This window comes from Moschus berezovskii, chromosome 4 (genome assembly GCF_049115385.1).
Source record: "Moschus berezovskii isolate FMDL1 chromosome 4, NW_MosBer_1.0, whole genome shotgun sequence".
Classification (NCBI taxonomy): Eukaryota; Metazoa; Chordata; class Mammalia; order Artiodactyla; family Moschidae; genus Moschus; species Moschus berezovskii.
In genome coordinates, this window is record NC_142463.1 from 13,857,123 (window position 1) to 13,873,253 (window position 16,131).

A 16,131-nucleotide genomic window follows, 5' to 3' on the forward strand; every position below is an offset into this window, starting at 1 on the left:
TTTCTTTTCTTTTGGATCAGGAGAGATCTATAATGTTGATCTAGAAACTGTAGTACCAAAAATGACCTAATCAATGCTGTGTAGAAAACCTGCATTGGAAGCCAAGATCTGTACGAAGTTGAGATTCCCTCTGTCTTTTCTTGTTACTGAGCTAGCATTTACCTAGTAAAGCGGGCCAGCTTAAGATCTGATATAGGTTGGCAAACTCCTGTGTTATCATCCCTAATTATGGTAGGCGTCTGCCTTTGATAGAAATGGAGATGATGCTGTATGTTTAAATCAACATATTGCAGTTGGGTGCGAATCGGCTTCTGCTACTGGGGACTGACAGCCCTTAGGGTTATGGACGTGATGGGAGTGCAGTCTTGTCTTGCTGCTGCAGACAGTGTGGGGTTTTCTAGCTGATGATCGGCTGAGGGTGTTTGGAGATTAGCTTGAGGACTGAGAGAAGGAAGACTTGTGTGGGGCTTTGTGTGCTAGAGTCAATAAAGAACATCCTGACAGCATCCAGGATGGTGGAAAATGGCTTGAGTCACCCACCAGATTGCATCCTTCCCAGTGAGAACTGTCTGCCTCTCCCATTCCCAGAGCCCTTAAACAAGCCTGTCACAGTGGGATGGTTCTCTCCTCTGCAAGGAATCTGGGAGTCTGCATGCTTTTGGGATGAGGCCTATCAACACATTTTACAGCACTATACACCTACTAGACCCTCAGTATATCCTATACTTTTGGGATGAGGCAGTGTTGTGCTATTAAAGTTTATTCTCTCCTTAAATGTTTACTTTTTAGGCTTACTGCATGTCACTGGACTGGAGAGGGGCATTCTATCCTGGTTTGAAATGTGTTGAGAATATGGGGTGTCATGGTCTATTGTTTAGACTCTCAAATGTTTGGGGTAGTTCTGTGGTGGGTTTTTTTTCCTTGTTTGGTTTTCTGGGGTGTTTGTGTGTATATGGTTTTATTTTTGTTGTTACAACTGGAGGTTGTAACCCTTTCTTAAAGGGTGAGCCTATATGCTAACAAAGTATAGATTATCATTGATGCCCCATCCTTGGTCTTGGGGTTTTTTGAAGTAGGCAGTACTGAAAGGTAAGGCTCTCATCTGCACTGTTTTGGCCACAGTTTCTTTTGGCAGCTCCCTTAGAGAAACCCCAGGCTAGTTGTCCTAATCATGTATGTTTCTCATTGCAGCTGTGGGGAAGGTCCCTTTGAATGACTTCAGTTCAGTTCAGTCGCTCAGTCGTATCTGACTCTTTGCGACCCCATGAATCACAGCATGCCAGGCCTCTCTGTCCATCACCAACTCCCAGAGTTGACTCAAACTCCTGTCCATCAAGTTGGTGATGCCATCCAGCCATCTCATTCTCTGTCATCCCCTTCTCCTCCCACCCCCAACCCCTCCTAGCATCAGTCTTTTCCAGTGAGTCAACTCGTTGCATGAGGTGGCCAAAGTATTGGAGTTTCAGCTTTAGCATCAGTCCTTCCAATGAATGCCCAGGATTGATCTCCTTTAGAATGGACTGGTTGGATCTCCTTGCAGTCCAAAGGACTTTCAAGAGTCTTCTCCAACACCACAGTTCCAAAGCATCAATTCTTCAGCGATCAGCTTTCTTTATAGTCCAACTCTCACATCCATACATGACCACTGGAAAAACCATAGCCTTGACTAGACGGACTCTTTTGTTGACCATAATGGCTACTCCATTTCTTCTCAGGGATTTCTGCCCACAGTAGTAGATATAATAGTCATCTGAGTTAAATTCACCCATTCCAGTCCATTTTAGTTGAATGACTTACCAGTTGCTAAACAGTATCTTTTGCTCATTGAGGGGGCAGGCAGGAACCTTTTAGACTTCATGGTTTGTTGTATTTTGGAATCTTCTGATTTGGAAGATCGTTTTTTTACAATTTGTTATCAATTAACTATTTCACTCACTGATAATGTTTCATGCTTCCTGTCTCTTTCATTGGAAGTCCTCATATCCGTCTCCTTCCCTCCTTTCCTTGAGAACCTTCTCTGTTTCAGGCCCTATACAAGGCAGTGGGGATATGACAATGAATGACAGTCCCTGTTCCTGAGGGGTTGTCATTCCTATTACACAGCCTAGTGAGAATGGATACACACACACACAGACACGGCAGGTGCTGTTATAGAAATATGAACATAGCGCTGTGAGAACAAAGGTGGAGTAACTACTAGCAGCAGTTGGTGAGTGACTGGGAAGCCTTTATAGTGGGATTGGTATTTGAGGTGAATCTTGAACGTAGGTAGGAGTTTGTTAGTCCAAAAATGGGGACAGGTATTAACTGGGGAGGCAGCAGGGTGTGCAAAAGAGTAGACTCAGGAAGGTCTCTGTTTCCTCTGGGCAAGATGCGAAGTGTTGTGAATTAGGAAGCTGGAGAGAGTGGGTGGTTGTTACGGCTAGAATGAAAAGTTGTGTCTGTTATAAAAGGCTCAGGAATACTGTAGGTAGTAGGGGGCACTCAGTGTTTTTAAGGCAGAGGAATGACATAAGTATTCAGGGTTCTTTTTTGGTGGAGGAGAAGTATACCTTTGGTAGCAGAGTGAAGAAAGGTCATTTTTAGGGAAGTAAGGCTATAGCTAAAGTGGAGCTTTACCTGATGCACCTGATTTTATTTGTCTAGGATAAGAGAAGAAGTAAAGAGAGCAGACACGTGAAATTCTTCTAAAAGAGAGTTTGGTTTTAGGAACAAACAGATTTTTAAGTTGAACTGTATTCTGAATGGCGATCCAGATTTCCCCTTCTACTCAAGTTGAGTCTGACCCTGGGTTGTGCAATGCCCTATGTTTGGGTTGATATTTCCTGGGACTGGTCAGATGATGTACCTCAGCATGAGGCCTGTAGCTGAGACCAGCAGCCCCAGGTGTCTGTCAGAGATAAGAGGGAGAGAGGAGGCCCATTTAGGTCTGGGTAGGGCTTTTGTTCCTTGAAATTCTCTGGCTGCAGTACCTAGGGCTCCATCTTTTTTTTTTTTTTTAATTATTTATGTATATTTGACTGCATTGGGTCTTGGTTGTAGCAAGTGGGTTCAGTGGTTACTTGAGAGCTTGAGGGCTTTGTTGCCTGGAGGCACGTGGGATCTTAATTCCTCGACCAGGGATGGAACCCTTGTTCCCTGTGTTGGAAGGTGGAGCCTTAACCACTGGGCCACCAGAGAAGTCCCTCAGGGCTCCATCTTTACATGACTCTACAGAGGGATTTGATGTGTTGACTTTTGACACTGTTGATCAGATTCCTGCCTATTTAAAATATTCTCTTCTATTAACTTCAGTGAGGGTATGTCTTGGTTTTCCCTTACCTATCTGCTTTCTGTTTGTCTGCCTTGGCTGGATCTTTTCCTTTTTCTGACTCACTCTCAGGGTCTCCTAAGGGGAGAGGTAGTGTGGAGGAGGGAGAAGAACACAGGTTTTGGATCCAGGCTGGATTGGGTTAAAAAAAAATCCATGTTTCTGTATTTACCACGTAGGTGACTTAGACAAGCTTCTCACTTTCTCTGAGCTTCAACTTTCTCATCTGTAAAACAGGAATAATAATATCTCCCCCCCAAAATTATGAGGGCTAAATTAATGGTCTAGGTGGAGCTCCTAACACAAGGCTGGCATTTAAACACCCAAGGAGCACAGCTGACATTATTATTAGGCAGCTCTTGGTCTTCCTCTCTTTCTCCAGCCAGTTCTTCTGGCTCTAGCTTTTCTTTTAAACTGCAAATTCCTGTATCTGTCTTCTACTACTTAAAAATCTCAATTGAAATTTTTTAAAAAAATTGTAATAAAGACCGGTTAACATGAAATCTACCCTTGTAACAAATTTTTATTAGCTGTATGACCATTTGTTGTACAGGAGATCTCTAGTACTTTCTCATCTTGCAGGACTGAAACTCTGTCTGTTCTGGTTGAATAGCAACTTCCCCTTTCCCTATCCCCCCAGCCCCTGGCAACCACCATTCTACTTTCTGCTTATTTAAGTTTGACTACTTTGAAAACCTCATGTAAGTGGAATTGTGCAGTATTTTTTCTCTTGTGACTGGCTTATTTCCTTTTGCATAGCATCCTTAAGGTTCATCCAAGTTTAGCATATGAAGAATTTACTTCTTTTTAAAGGCTGAATAATATTCCATTATGTGTATAAAAATCTTTGTGTTTTAATCTCTCTTTCCAGCTGCATACAGGACATCCACAGTTGGATATTGCCTCAAACTGAGTATTTTCAAAACCAAGCTTAGACTTGGCATCTCCCCTTCTTCCTGTTTTTTGATGACTGTGCTCACATTCTCCAGTCTTCAAGATCAGAAACCCTGGAGACATCTTTGACTCTTCTCTCTTCATCAACGCCCATTTTCAATCTGTCATCGAGTTCTTTTGTTTCTTCAGAACTTCTCCTAAATTTCCCCTTTCCTCCCCGTTCCCTCTGCTAAGACTCCAGTCCGGTCACTCATCACCTCCCGCCTGAATTACTGGGACAGCCTCGGATCTTGTTTCCTGTCTCCTGTCTCTGCCTTCCAGCTATCACTGCCAGCTACTCCTAGTGTTTTCTGTTACCCTTTTATGCTCTGACCCCCTTCCTCCTTATCCAGGCTCATCTCACACGATTTCCTGGGATGCTCCTTTAGCCCCAGACAGATACCCCTCCCCACTGTGCCCGAAAGTGCTTTGTCCATCGTCTCCTCTTGCCCGTCCTGTGCAGTGCTCTTCACCTGGGGTGCCCTGCTCTTTGTGCTTCACTGGAATCCATCCATTTCTTCAAGCCTCACTGCAGACCTTTCTTTTGCACGGACATCTCTGATTATCAGTCCATACTGACGTGTCACTTTCCCACACTCTAGTTTTGCCTGCATGCTGAAACTGTAGGCTTTTTGAGGGGACTGTTTTATAGACATTACATTTCCATAGCTCTCATTGTACCTCATTACCAAGCACTTCGGAGGCATGGTGACCAAAACAAATCCTCCTTTCAGCTGACAGACGTGTGTGAGCACCTGCCGTGTGTGCTGGGCTTAGGCACCGGGATTCAGCAATAAGTCACACACTGAGAAGGCTAGTTACGCTGTATGTAAACAGACAAATACTGCTCAGTCAACTGGATTTGAGGAAACCAGGTTGGACTCTTAAGTGAAGACAAATGAAAAGGGAGACTTCAGAAAACAAGGCATAAATGAAACAATTATTGTAAGAAAAAGGCATTTAATTAATTCATCAAGCAAATAGTTTACTGAGTATCCACTGATATCCATTAATTCGGGATATTTAAGAATATACCAGAGGACATGACCAACTCCCTTTCTGGGTGAAGCTTATATCCTAACATTTAGAGGTATTGTTTTTAAATGAATAGCACTTGATATTGGGTGAAGCCCATCTGTACGAGATCAGTCCTGAAGGGGTTAATATGCTTGTAGGGCTCTAGGCTTTGTTGAAACAGATGGTTGCTTTGCCCTAGGGAGCTTTTTTTTTTTAAGGGGGATTAGAGGACTGGGCTGAGGAGGGCCGGAGACCTCTCTCCCTAGCCCCATAGCACACGCACCTGCTGTTCTGGCGCCTGGTGAGCTATGTAACTTGTCCCCCACTTGGGGAGGCCCTTCCTCGCATGCTCGCGATTGTGACTTCAGGGCTGGCTGTATGCCTCTGGCGTTCCTATATTCCTCTCCTGGTGTTTATTTATCATCTAATATCGGTGAAGTCCCGTTTCAACAGATGTTGCACTTGGCTGTGCTCCTTTCTGATCCATGCTTACTTTTACATAAATATAATCCCGGTCTCTTTCTATTTTTTTTTAATCTAGTTTTTTTATTGTGGTAAAATACACATGACATAAAAATTTACCATTGTAGTAGTTTTAAAGTGTACAGTTGATTGACATTAAATACATTTTCAATGTTGAGCAACCATTATGACTGTCTAGTTCTGGAACTGTTTCATGACCCCAAATGGAAACCAAGGGACCCATGAGGCAGTGACTCCCCTCCCCTCCCCCAACCCTGACACCCACTCGTCGGCCTGCTCACTTACCTGTTCTTGATATTTCATGTAAGTGGAGTCATATGATATGTGGCCTTTTGTATTGAATTGCTTTCAGTTGGTATATATAGATCCATGCCTTTTTCACGTAACATTATAAGGTTTTGTTTTTTTTTTTTTTTACTGTTTCCTTATAGTCATTATAATTTTATGTTATAGTGTTGATAATGGCTTCACTTAGCCATTGTGTTAAATGTTGAATGTCTGGGTTGTTTCCAAGTTGTTACTGTTACCAGAACTGCCGCGATGGCTGTCTCCTGGACTGGGCTCTGTCACCTCCCAGAGGACTCTGTGTGTCGCACACCAGCTGCAGAAGAACCGCTGTCCTCGGTTGGAATAGTGCAGCCTGTTACCCAGCTCTGAGAGAGAACAATCGAGAAATGATTTTTATACAGAAGGGAGCATTTATACTTTGTCATAGAAGAGCTTGTTCACCAGGGAATGTCAGAGAAAAGAAAGTTTTTTCCTGCTGTCTAGAAGTTTTCTCTGACACTCCTTCCACCCCACTGGGTATAGGAAGGATCTGAGTATAGCAGTTGAAGATGAAATGTTTTATTCATTTGTTCATTCAGCAAATGTTTGAGAACTTACTGTATGCCAGACATTTGAAACTTGCCAGTGGTTTGAGCCTGGCCAAGCAGTGCCTTTTATTCTATTGGCCTTTGGTCCTGTCTGGGGTTAAGACCCAGGACCTGATTCCAGGGCAGTCAGGATTCAGAGTCTGGAGCCTCACAAGGCCTCATCACCTCTTGGTTTAGCACCTTAAGGTTTGAGAGAATAATTACGTTAATTTAGTCTGCTCGCTCCCAGGAATTTCACAGCCAGGCTGAGACTCTTCATACACAGCTAGCCTACTCTTGTTCCCCACTGTGACAGAGATCTGGCCAGTAGGAGGAGAGCCATTAGGCCTGTGGCCTCCCAGTGGTTTTGTTCACAATATCCTGGCAAAGCAGCAAAAGAAAGGTGCTGTTTCCTGGATCTCAAGGGTTCAAGCACTTTGTTACAGTGAAATTACCATGTCCATACAAAGCAGTAGGAGTGGAGTGTCACAGCTTCTGAGGTTAGCCCAGATAGCTCTGGGATTAGTGCTGCTGGGACCTTCTTGTCTTCTGGTAGACTGTCCCGCCTCCCTTTTATTTCCTTACTGACCCATTTTATAAAATAGTCTTAATTTTTCTTCGCCGTGCTGGGAAAATATCTACCACTTAAGGCCATTTAGGGCCACACTCTTATCTTTAAAATCCAGTGTAAGTAGAGAAAGCACTGAACTGCCAGATCTTAACAGTTATACTTAAGAAAGTGCTGGAAACTCTTGAGTTTCTGACTTGGGGTAAGACTTGCAGAGGTTGGTGAGAGCGCCTGGAATTAGGCCTAATCCATGCCCCTTCCACTTGCCATGGGTTCCTTTTCTTTAAATGTCAGAACTTGATCTGTTATGGGTCTGTATCTTCAAATGCATTTTCCCTAGTGCTCTTTTAAAACTGTTGAACACTTCCTTAGGTAGAGGGGAAAGGAGTTAGACCCTCAGGAACAGAGACTCTCCTCTCTCTCTCCCTAGACCATGGAGTTAACGAAATTGGCCTAGAGCTGCTGAGGGGCCGCTGTGTTTGTGTGTCAGTGGGCTGCCTTTACTGAGTGGGACACAAAAGCCCAAAGCACAGTCCATTCCCACAAGCCTAACATTTTCATATTTCTTTCTCTGCCAAAGAATCTTTGGTTAGGGTTAAGAATAACCAGTCTGTCTTTGGAAATACCAAGGCCTTTTGTTTGCCAAGAGAAAAGGGCTTTTGATTAAGGCTGTCTTCTCTCTCTCTCTTTTTTTTTTTTTCCTTAAGCTGCTATGAGAAGATTCAGAGCCTCTGAAGGTGCTGTGCTTGGGGGAAGGAAAGATAGCTGAATGAAGCCAGGAGAGACTTAATCATGCTATTTGTGCAGAGATAAAAATAAATAATGAATAAAATCAGTCCAATTTTTGGTGACTGCTTTTACCAGCCTTTCTTCCTGTCTTTTCTTTTTTTTGAAATCCATACAAAACTACTGTTCCCCAAGGACCTACCATACAGATGAGCTTGAATCCCACTGTATGACTGTGGGCAAGTTACTTAACGTTTCTCTTTTAGGTGGCAGTTTCTCAGCCATAAACTGAGGATTATAATAGTTCTCCTTTCATAGAGTTGTAATGAAGATTGAATGAAGTAATATATGCTGCTGCTGCTAAGTCACTTCAGTCGTGTCCGACTCTGTGTGACCCCATAGACGGAAGCCCACCAGGCTCCCCTGTCCCTGGGATTCTCCAGGGAAAAACTTAAAGCAGTACTTAGTACATAGTGCTCAGTAAATATCAACTCTCAGTAAATACTATTACTCCTATGTGTAGTAAATGCTGAGTATAGCTTTATTTTCCTGATTCCAGTTGTGGCTTGCTAGAGCTGTCAGAGTCAGATCTTTGTCTTTTTACAAAGAAAAGGAGGCAAACATTCCCATTGGGCTTTTTATCAGTCAGAGGCAAAGGGAAAGATATATTCTCTGTGTGGACACATCTTGGAGGCTTGGTGCCGTCTTAATTAAATGTCAGTAAGGGAATCCATCTCATAGGAGGAACTTACTATTCTTTGGCAAAAACAGTTCTTATTTGTGGGGTGGGAGTGGGACATGACTACAGCAGGTCATTACTTCCTTGGTTTTGGAGGATGGCGAGGTTTCTTGTGCCCAGGAGAGGCTGAACCAAGCTAAAGAGGAAGGGCCTCTGGTCCTTCAAGCATACAGCAGTGGGAGAAGCAGGAGGCATGTCAGGAGTGAAAGGGGGCATCCCCAGGGCTGGTGCCAGTGACTCTAGTACCAGGTCTGGGAGTGTCATTAATGGAGGTGCCAGGCTACTGCCTGGCCACTGCATTTCCCAGGCCATAAGAAAGAGATGCTGTGAATGACTCGCCCTAAGCCTCTGAGCTGTTTTATAAGCTGCCGCCTCCCTTTCCCAAATTGGTGGAGTGGCTAAGAAAGGGAGACGGAAATTTAAGTTTGTTGTCTCTTTCTTGCCCATGTCTGCATTGCTGTAGCTTTTAGGAAGGATTTGCATGTCTGCCTCCCTGCTTCCCCTCCCAACACCCCCCCAAACACACCCCCACCCCCCCACCCGCACCTCAAGGTGAAGTTTCAACTTACCTCTTGCAGGAAGTTAGTTTCTAAAGTTAGCATATAAAGTGAAAATCTCAAATAATCAAAATTATCCTTGAAAAATATCTCAAATGGTCCGTAAACCCAAGTGTATAAACCTGGTTTTGTATATACTCCAGGACAGAGTTGGGACACCATATGAAGTATTCAGTCTGTAATTAGGGGCCAATTTAAGTGAAAGGATAGCTGTTCTTAAACACTAGAATCATATTCAGGATTCAAGATGCGCACAGTGTGTTTGAGGTACGCTGGAGCCCAGACTTGCTGATGTCTCAGGTTCAGGTCCTATTTCCCCGTGTTCACCTTGTGCTTGACTTCACCTTGGTGTGAAACCTCATCAAGTAGAATTGTGGGTAAACCTCTGCACATGTTTAAATTCTCTCTCCTCAGGTTTCTGTGTTGGAGAAGGAAATGGCAACCCACTCCAGTGTTCTTGCCTGGAGAATCCCAGGGACGGGGGAGCCTGGTGGGCTTCCGTCTATGGGGTCACACAGAGTCGGACACGACGGAAGTGACTTAGCAGCAGCAGTAGCAGCAGGTTTCTGTAGCTCAATGCAGGTGTGTTAAGATTCTCTGGTATCCTTCTTTTGTGCATTCGGTTTTTCTTATTTACTTTTTAAATCGTTTTTTTTTATTCTAAACATGTTTTATAACACTCTGCAGTCTTCTTTTATCCAAAATACTTATCTGTGTGTCTGTTTATTCCTGTCTTAATTAATTTCAGTGTTGAGGATTCTTTAAAGGGGGGTTGCAGGAGAGAGCAAGTGGGCAGGGAAGGCCTTAAACAGTCGTCATTTAGTTCTGTAACCTTAGCCTCCACTTTCTTCCTTTCTGGTCCTCTGCTAGCTTACAGTTCTTACCCCTTGCATGTAAGACCCTTTTCTTCTCCCTTTACGTCATTCTTCTGTAGAGAATCTCTGCTTATGCTAGGCCAGTTAGAAATGAATTCTTGTTATACCTACTATACATACATACTACTGGTTTAGCTCTAGATGGTTAGTTGGTTCATGGATTATCCCCAGATTCATAGTATCATTAAGAGATGGATGGAGAATGGAGCCCACCCAGAGAAGTCAAAGGACACTTTTCCCAGGTCACACAGCTGCTTATTGACAAGCTAAAACCGTGACCCTGGTTCCTGACTTGGAGCTGAATTCCTTTTCTCCTAATCATGTTACTTGCCTTTGAAGCCTTGGTTGGGAGCAGTCCTTTGTAACATTTTCTTTTTTCTTCCAGCCTGTGGGGGGAATTGTGACTTCTTTTGTTTAATTTTATTTCAATTCTTTTCCTTAACAAAGATGCTAGACAGTATGAATTTCAAGAGGGTTAAATTTAGTTCTTTGTCAAAGATATATTTGAGAATTATGTGGTGTCTCTTGATAAAACCTGAGAACTGTGTCACGACTTCCAGGACTTGTAATCACTGTCCCAGGCATAGAGGTTTGAGACAAGGGAGATTGGTGACCATAGTTCTAGGTGGGCGAGGGTTTGTGTAGGGAATCAGCTGACACACAGAGGGTAGTCAGGGTCAACAAACATTTGTTGAATTCTACTCTTTGCAAGGTACTAGGACTAGGGGTTGAAAGAATACACAGTCCCTACTTTCAAGTTCTACTTGAGAAAAGAAGGTTGTATGTGTATTTAGAGAGATACCATAGAGAGGCTGTAATTTCTCTTGTCCTGATCTGGTCACAGAACTAAAGGAGATGGAGCTGCTGTTCACTGGGACCTTGAAAGAAATCCCCCAATATAGGGTACTGAACTCTAGTTTAGCCCTCAAATAGGGCAGGTGGGGTTTCCCAAAGTCCCAAGGTCCAGTTGTATTTTCTCAATAAAAAGGGCAGGTAGGGGAAATGGAATTCTTTATATTATTTTCTCCCGTTTCTGTTGGTAAGCATTAAGCTAGATACTTTCTAATTTTTTTTTAAGCTATTTCTTTTGAGCAGTAGGGGGAGTGTATCAGAAAAAAATAACTAATGAAAATCATGATGCTGCATGTAAATCAAGCAATTCATCAGGGCTGGGGGAAGTTGATGCCCTGTTTCCAGAGCATCTGTGAAAGGAGCTTCTGACTGGAAGGAGCATACAGGTGTTCTGATCTTTACAGCCCTGCTCCAACCTGTGCTGTCTGATTCCTTCAGCTTTTGTTGGTTTAAAACATCACATTATAACAAAGTTCAAAGCTGTTGTCCTTGCTTTCTCAATCCCAAGGAAGAAAAATGGGTTATTTTCAGCCATGTATGTTTCTTTTGTCTCAGAAAAAGTGTAAAAGCAAACAAACAAACAAGAAACAAAAAATGAACTACTAACCTTCCAATAAAATAAACTTCAGCAGCCATGATTGACTTGTGGAGCCTTTGTTGCTGGACCACCTAATAGGGTTTCTCATACAGGAGTTATCCAGATTGACAGCTAATGTACAGATAACTGAGCCGGGCCCTGGCTGTCATCATTTTGCTGTTGGAGAAGTGAACAGCAGAGAGGGGCTCAGGAATCACTCCATGTGACACTTGTGACACTTTTATTGCTCACCAAGAGGGGTACATTGGGGGTGGTGGGAGTGTTAGTGTGTGTGGAAGAGAACGGTAGGTCTGCATGCCCCCGTTCCTGGCGTGGGTAATGCAGCTTTCTCAGAGTCTGCTCCACGAGGTAGCTTTGTGGCCCTGCCTCAGTTCTGCTCTTTGCACTGTTTACTTTGCTCTCTCTCCCAGCAGCTGTGTGAATGGGAGAGCCGCAGCCTGCTGAAGTACCCTTAGGCTGTTCCCAGTGACCCTCAAGTCTTCAGAAGCATTTGAGTGAGAATAATGCTGAAATCCTTTAGCTCTTTGGCTCAAAAGAAAAGCTGCACTGCCATGGTGATAAAGCTCCCAATTGAATAAGGAAAATGGCAATTTCCAAGAATCTGGGTGGTAGTTGTTTTAGTCAAGTTGAGAAATGGGATCACTGAGAAGGGGATTTCCGCAGCATCCAGGCTGTCAGGGAAACAGTTATTCCCCTCTGCCTCCTGTTACAAATTCCTGGAAGGGAGCATGAGGCCTCGGGTTGTATCTCCATACGCAGTAAGACAGGCAGCCTGCGGGGTCTGTCAGCGTTCTGCGTGACAGTTACGCTGTAGTGTTTCCTGTTAAAAATACTTCATATACCGAACATAATCTTGGTATTTCACAGATGCCACACGTGTATGAACATCCATCCTAAAGGATTTCTCTTTTCCTAAAGAAATAGAGAAATACACTGTAGTCTACAAGCCTTTGTTCCTGGGGAAGTTGACAGGGATTTCGCTTAGCTTTGTGTCCTGTCTGACTCCTTGAGGGAGGTCACAACAACGTTTCTCCCTTTTCCCCTCTCATTCACCCTAACGGGACAAAGAGTTGCTGGATTCAACGACATTCTTTCCCAAATGATTCTTAAGGCATGAGGGTCACTCATTTATTTTTAAACTCACAACCTCAGGCTGAGGGAAAGCAGTTGTCCTTACTGAATTCCCTTGGGAGCTTTCAGCTGCCCAGACACCCCACGTCTTTATGGGGCACATTCCAGCGGTCTTAAAGCCCTGGCCCTCAGAGTAAAATCTGGTCTGGCGTCTCACTCATGGAATCCCTTCGTGAGCCATGGCATGAATTAGGTGTCAGATTGGAAAGCAGAAGGAACAGGTGGCCTGTGAGCTTAATATAATACTTCCGGCTTGGTAAAGTGGTTTTGGAACCTTGTGCTTATTGAAAATTTCCTTCTGCTTTCTTGTCAGCTTTAACCATCTCTTGATGGTCTTTAGTACCCTTCTGGGATTTTCTAGGAGCGTGCTGGAGACTGTCAGAATATAAAGAGTTAAACCACAGTGAACTTGTGGAGAATAATTAAACAGTGATTAAGCGATATTTTAACTCCTGTTTACAGGGGAGAAATGGAACTCATCAGGAAAAAAGTTTGGCTGAGGTCATCTTATCTTTGTTGGCCAGAGCCTGCCTGCCCGTCCTCAGTTTCATTTTTAGCTGTAAGCTGAACTCACACACACTTCTCTGCTGATGTCCATCTTGGTCTTTGGTCATACTTCTCCTTCCCGTTCCTGTTTGCCCTTCTCTTCTCTCTCTCCCCTCTTCACCTCTGCCTCCTTCCCTTCCTCCCCCATGTTTCTTTAATTGGTCTGGGAAAACCAGTTCCACTCAGAACAGTTGGAGTGGAACTTAGGTTCCCTTCTGTGTTTTCTGTTCCTTGAAGGCCTTGAGATGAAGCAGAGAGATAGGAGATGAGGGATATTTGGAAGGCCACTGAACTAGTGGGAAAAGCACCAGATAAAGATTTGAAGATGCCTGGGTTTGAATCCCAGCTCTCCTGGGATCCTACCTGTGTAACCCTGAACAAGATACTGAATCTTTGCAAGCCTCTCAGCTTCCTCTTGTATAAAATGGGGATGTGATTCCTATCTGAAAGAGTAGGAATTAGGATTAGAGGTATGTATGTAAAGAGCCTTGCTTGCCACCCACAGTAGGTGTTTGATTGTGTTTGAAAGTAGGAGCTTTGCTGTATGATGGAACAGGTGAGAGTTGATGGTAGGGTTTAGATTGCCTTTGGTTAGCTTTTTGCCTGTTTAACTACATGTTAACTGTATAGTTTATATAATATGAAGTTATGTTATTCTTTGCCTTTATTCTTATCTAGTAAATGTAGTAGCAACCCAAAGGAGAGTTAGGAGCCCTGTTCCCTCCAGTCTTCATCACCTACCGTTCCTCAGCCGTTCCAGATAAACAAATTTAAGTGAAAAGAGTTTATATATAAATGTAGAATTAAGGCTTTAAAAATTATTTATTTATTTTAATTGGAGGCTAATTACTTTACAATATTATAGTGGTTTTTGCTATACATTGACATGAATCAGCCATGGGTGTACATGTGTCCCCCATCCTACACCCCCTCCCACCTCCCTCCCCATCGCATCCCTGAGGGTTGTCCCAGTGTACCAGCTTTGAGAGCCCTGTTTCACATATGATAATATACGTGTTTCAGTGCTATTCTCTCAAATCATCCCACCCTCGCCTTCACCCACAGAGTCCAAAAGTCTGTTCTTTATATCTGTATCTCTTTTGCTGTCTCACATATAGGGTTATCGTTAACATCTTTCTAAATTGCATTTATATGTGTTAATATACTGTATTGGTACTTTTCTTTCTGACTTACTTCACTCTGTATAATAGGCTCCAGTTTCTTCCATCTCATTAGAACTGATTCAAATGCATTCTTTTTAATAGCTGGATAATATTCCATTGTGTATTACAAAGCTACAGTCATCAGGACAGTATGGTACTGGCACAAAGACAGAAATATAGATCATTGCAACAAAATAGAAAGCCCAGAGATAAATCCACACACCTATGGACACCTTTTCTTTGACAAAAGAGGCAAGAATATACAATGGAGAAAAGACAATCTCTTTAACAAGTGGTGCTGGGAAAACTGGCCAACCACCTGTAAAAGAATGAAACTAGAACACTTCCTAACACCATACACAAAAATAAACTCAAAATGGGTAAAGATCTAAATGTAAGACTAGAAACCATAAAACTCCTAGAGGAAAATACTGGCAAAACACTCTCTGACATAAATCACAGCAGGATCCTCTATGACCCACCTCCCAAAGTAATGGAAATAAAAGCAAAAATAAACAAAGGGACCTAATTAACTTAAAAGCTTTTGCACAATGAAGGAAACTATAAGCAAGGTGAAAAGACAGCTTTCAGAATGGGAGAAGATAATAGCAAATGAAGCAACTGACAAAGAACCTCAAAAATATATAAGCAGCTCATGCAGCTCAATACCAGAAAAGTAAACAACCCAATCAAAAAATGGGCCAAAGAACTAAACAGACATTTCTTCATAGAATTAAGACTTACTGTGATTGCTTCTCTACTTCAGTTAGATTGCTACATTCAAGGCCATTTTATATGTAATTTCTGAATTCCTACTCTTAATACTGATGCAACTATTTATTTCTCTCAGGAAGGACTCGTTTACATAGAAGATGTAAATTAACTTCTGAACACTTTTTGTGTTGTCATATTTGAGGTGTTTGTGGTGGAGAAATAGATCATGGTTCCATTCTTTTTCCTTTACTGAAGTGGAATGAGCCAAGGCCAGTGGGACTTGGCATAGCACAGGGCCTTTGCTTTCCTTTCAGCCCTTGTTATGCTTGGCTGTGTCTCTAGGTCTTAGGACTTAGGCTGCTCAGCTGTTTTGGAAACTTGCAGAATGCATTGCTTTGCAGTATGAAAGATACGCTGTGGCTTTGTAATCCTCATCTTTTGGCATATCACTTCTTTTGGGGAGGAGTCTTCAAAAATCAAGTGTGTCTAGAGTGCTTAGCATTTGAAGAACATAAGGAAGTTTGAGTACTTTTGTCTTACAGTATCACAAGACATCAGCTCAGATTGCTTTTTATTTTATATATTTATGAATTGGAAGACAATATTGTTAAGTTGGCAGTACTCCCCAAATTGATCTGCAGATTCCATGCAGTCCCTACCAAAACCTCTGTTGGCTTTTTTTTTTTTTTTGCAGAAAAAATTGACAAGCTGATCTTAAAATTCATAAAGAAATGAAAGGGACCCATGATAGCCAAAATAATCTTGAAAAAAAGAAGAGGAAATTGGAACACTCACATTTCCCAATTTGAAAACTTTACTACAGAACTACAGTAATCAAGACAGTGTGGTAAAGGTATAAGAATAGAGATATAAATCAGTGGAATAGAATGAGAATCTAAAAATAACCCCCTGCGTTTATGGTCAATTTATGACAAGGGTGCCAAGAAAATTCAATGTGGAAAGAATTCCCTTTTCAGCAAATTATACTGGGACAACTGGATATCCATATGCAAAAGAATGAAATTGGAGCCCTACCTTGCATGATGTACAGAAGTTAACTTGAAA

The 16,131-nt window shown here is 42.6% G+C and overlaps 1 protein-coding gene across 1 annotated transcript in view; it reads left to right on the forward strand.

Annotated features, from left to right (window-relative positions):
* Positions 1–16,131, forward strand: part of MACF1 (microtubule actin crosslinking factor 1) — a 332,059-nt gene that overhangs the window by 52,465 nt on the left and 263,463 nt on the right. The gene's annotated exons all lie outside the window — the stretch shown is intronic.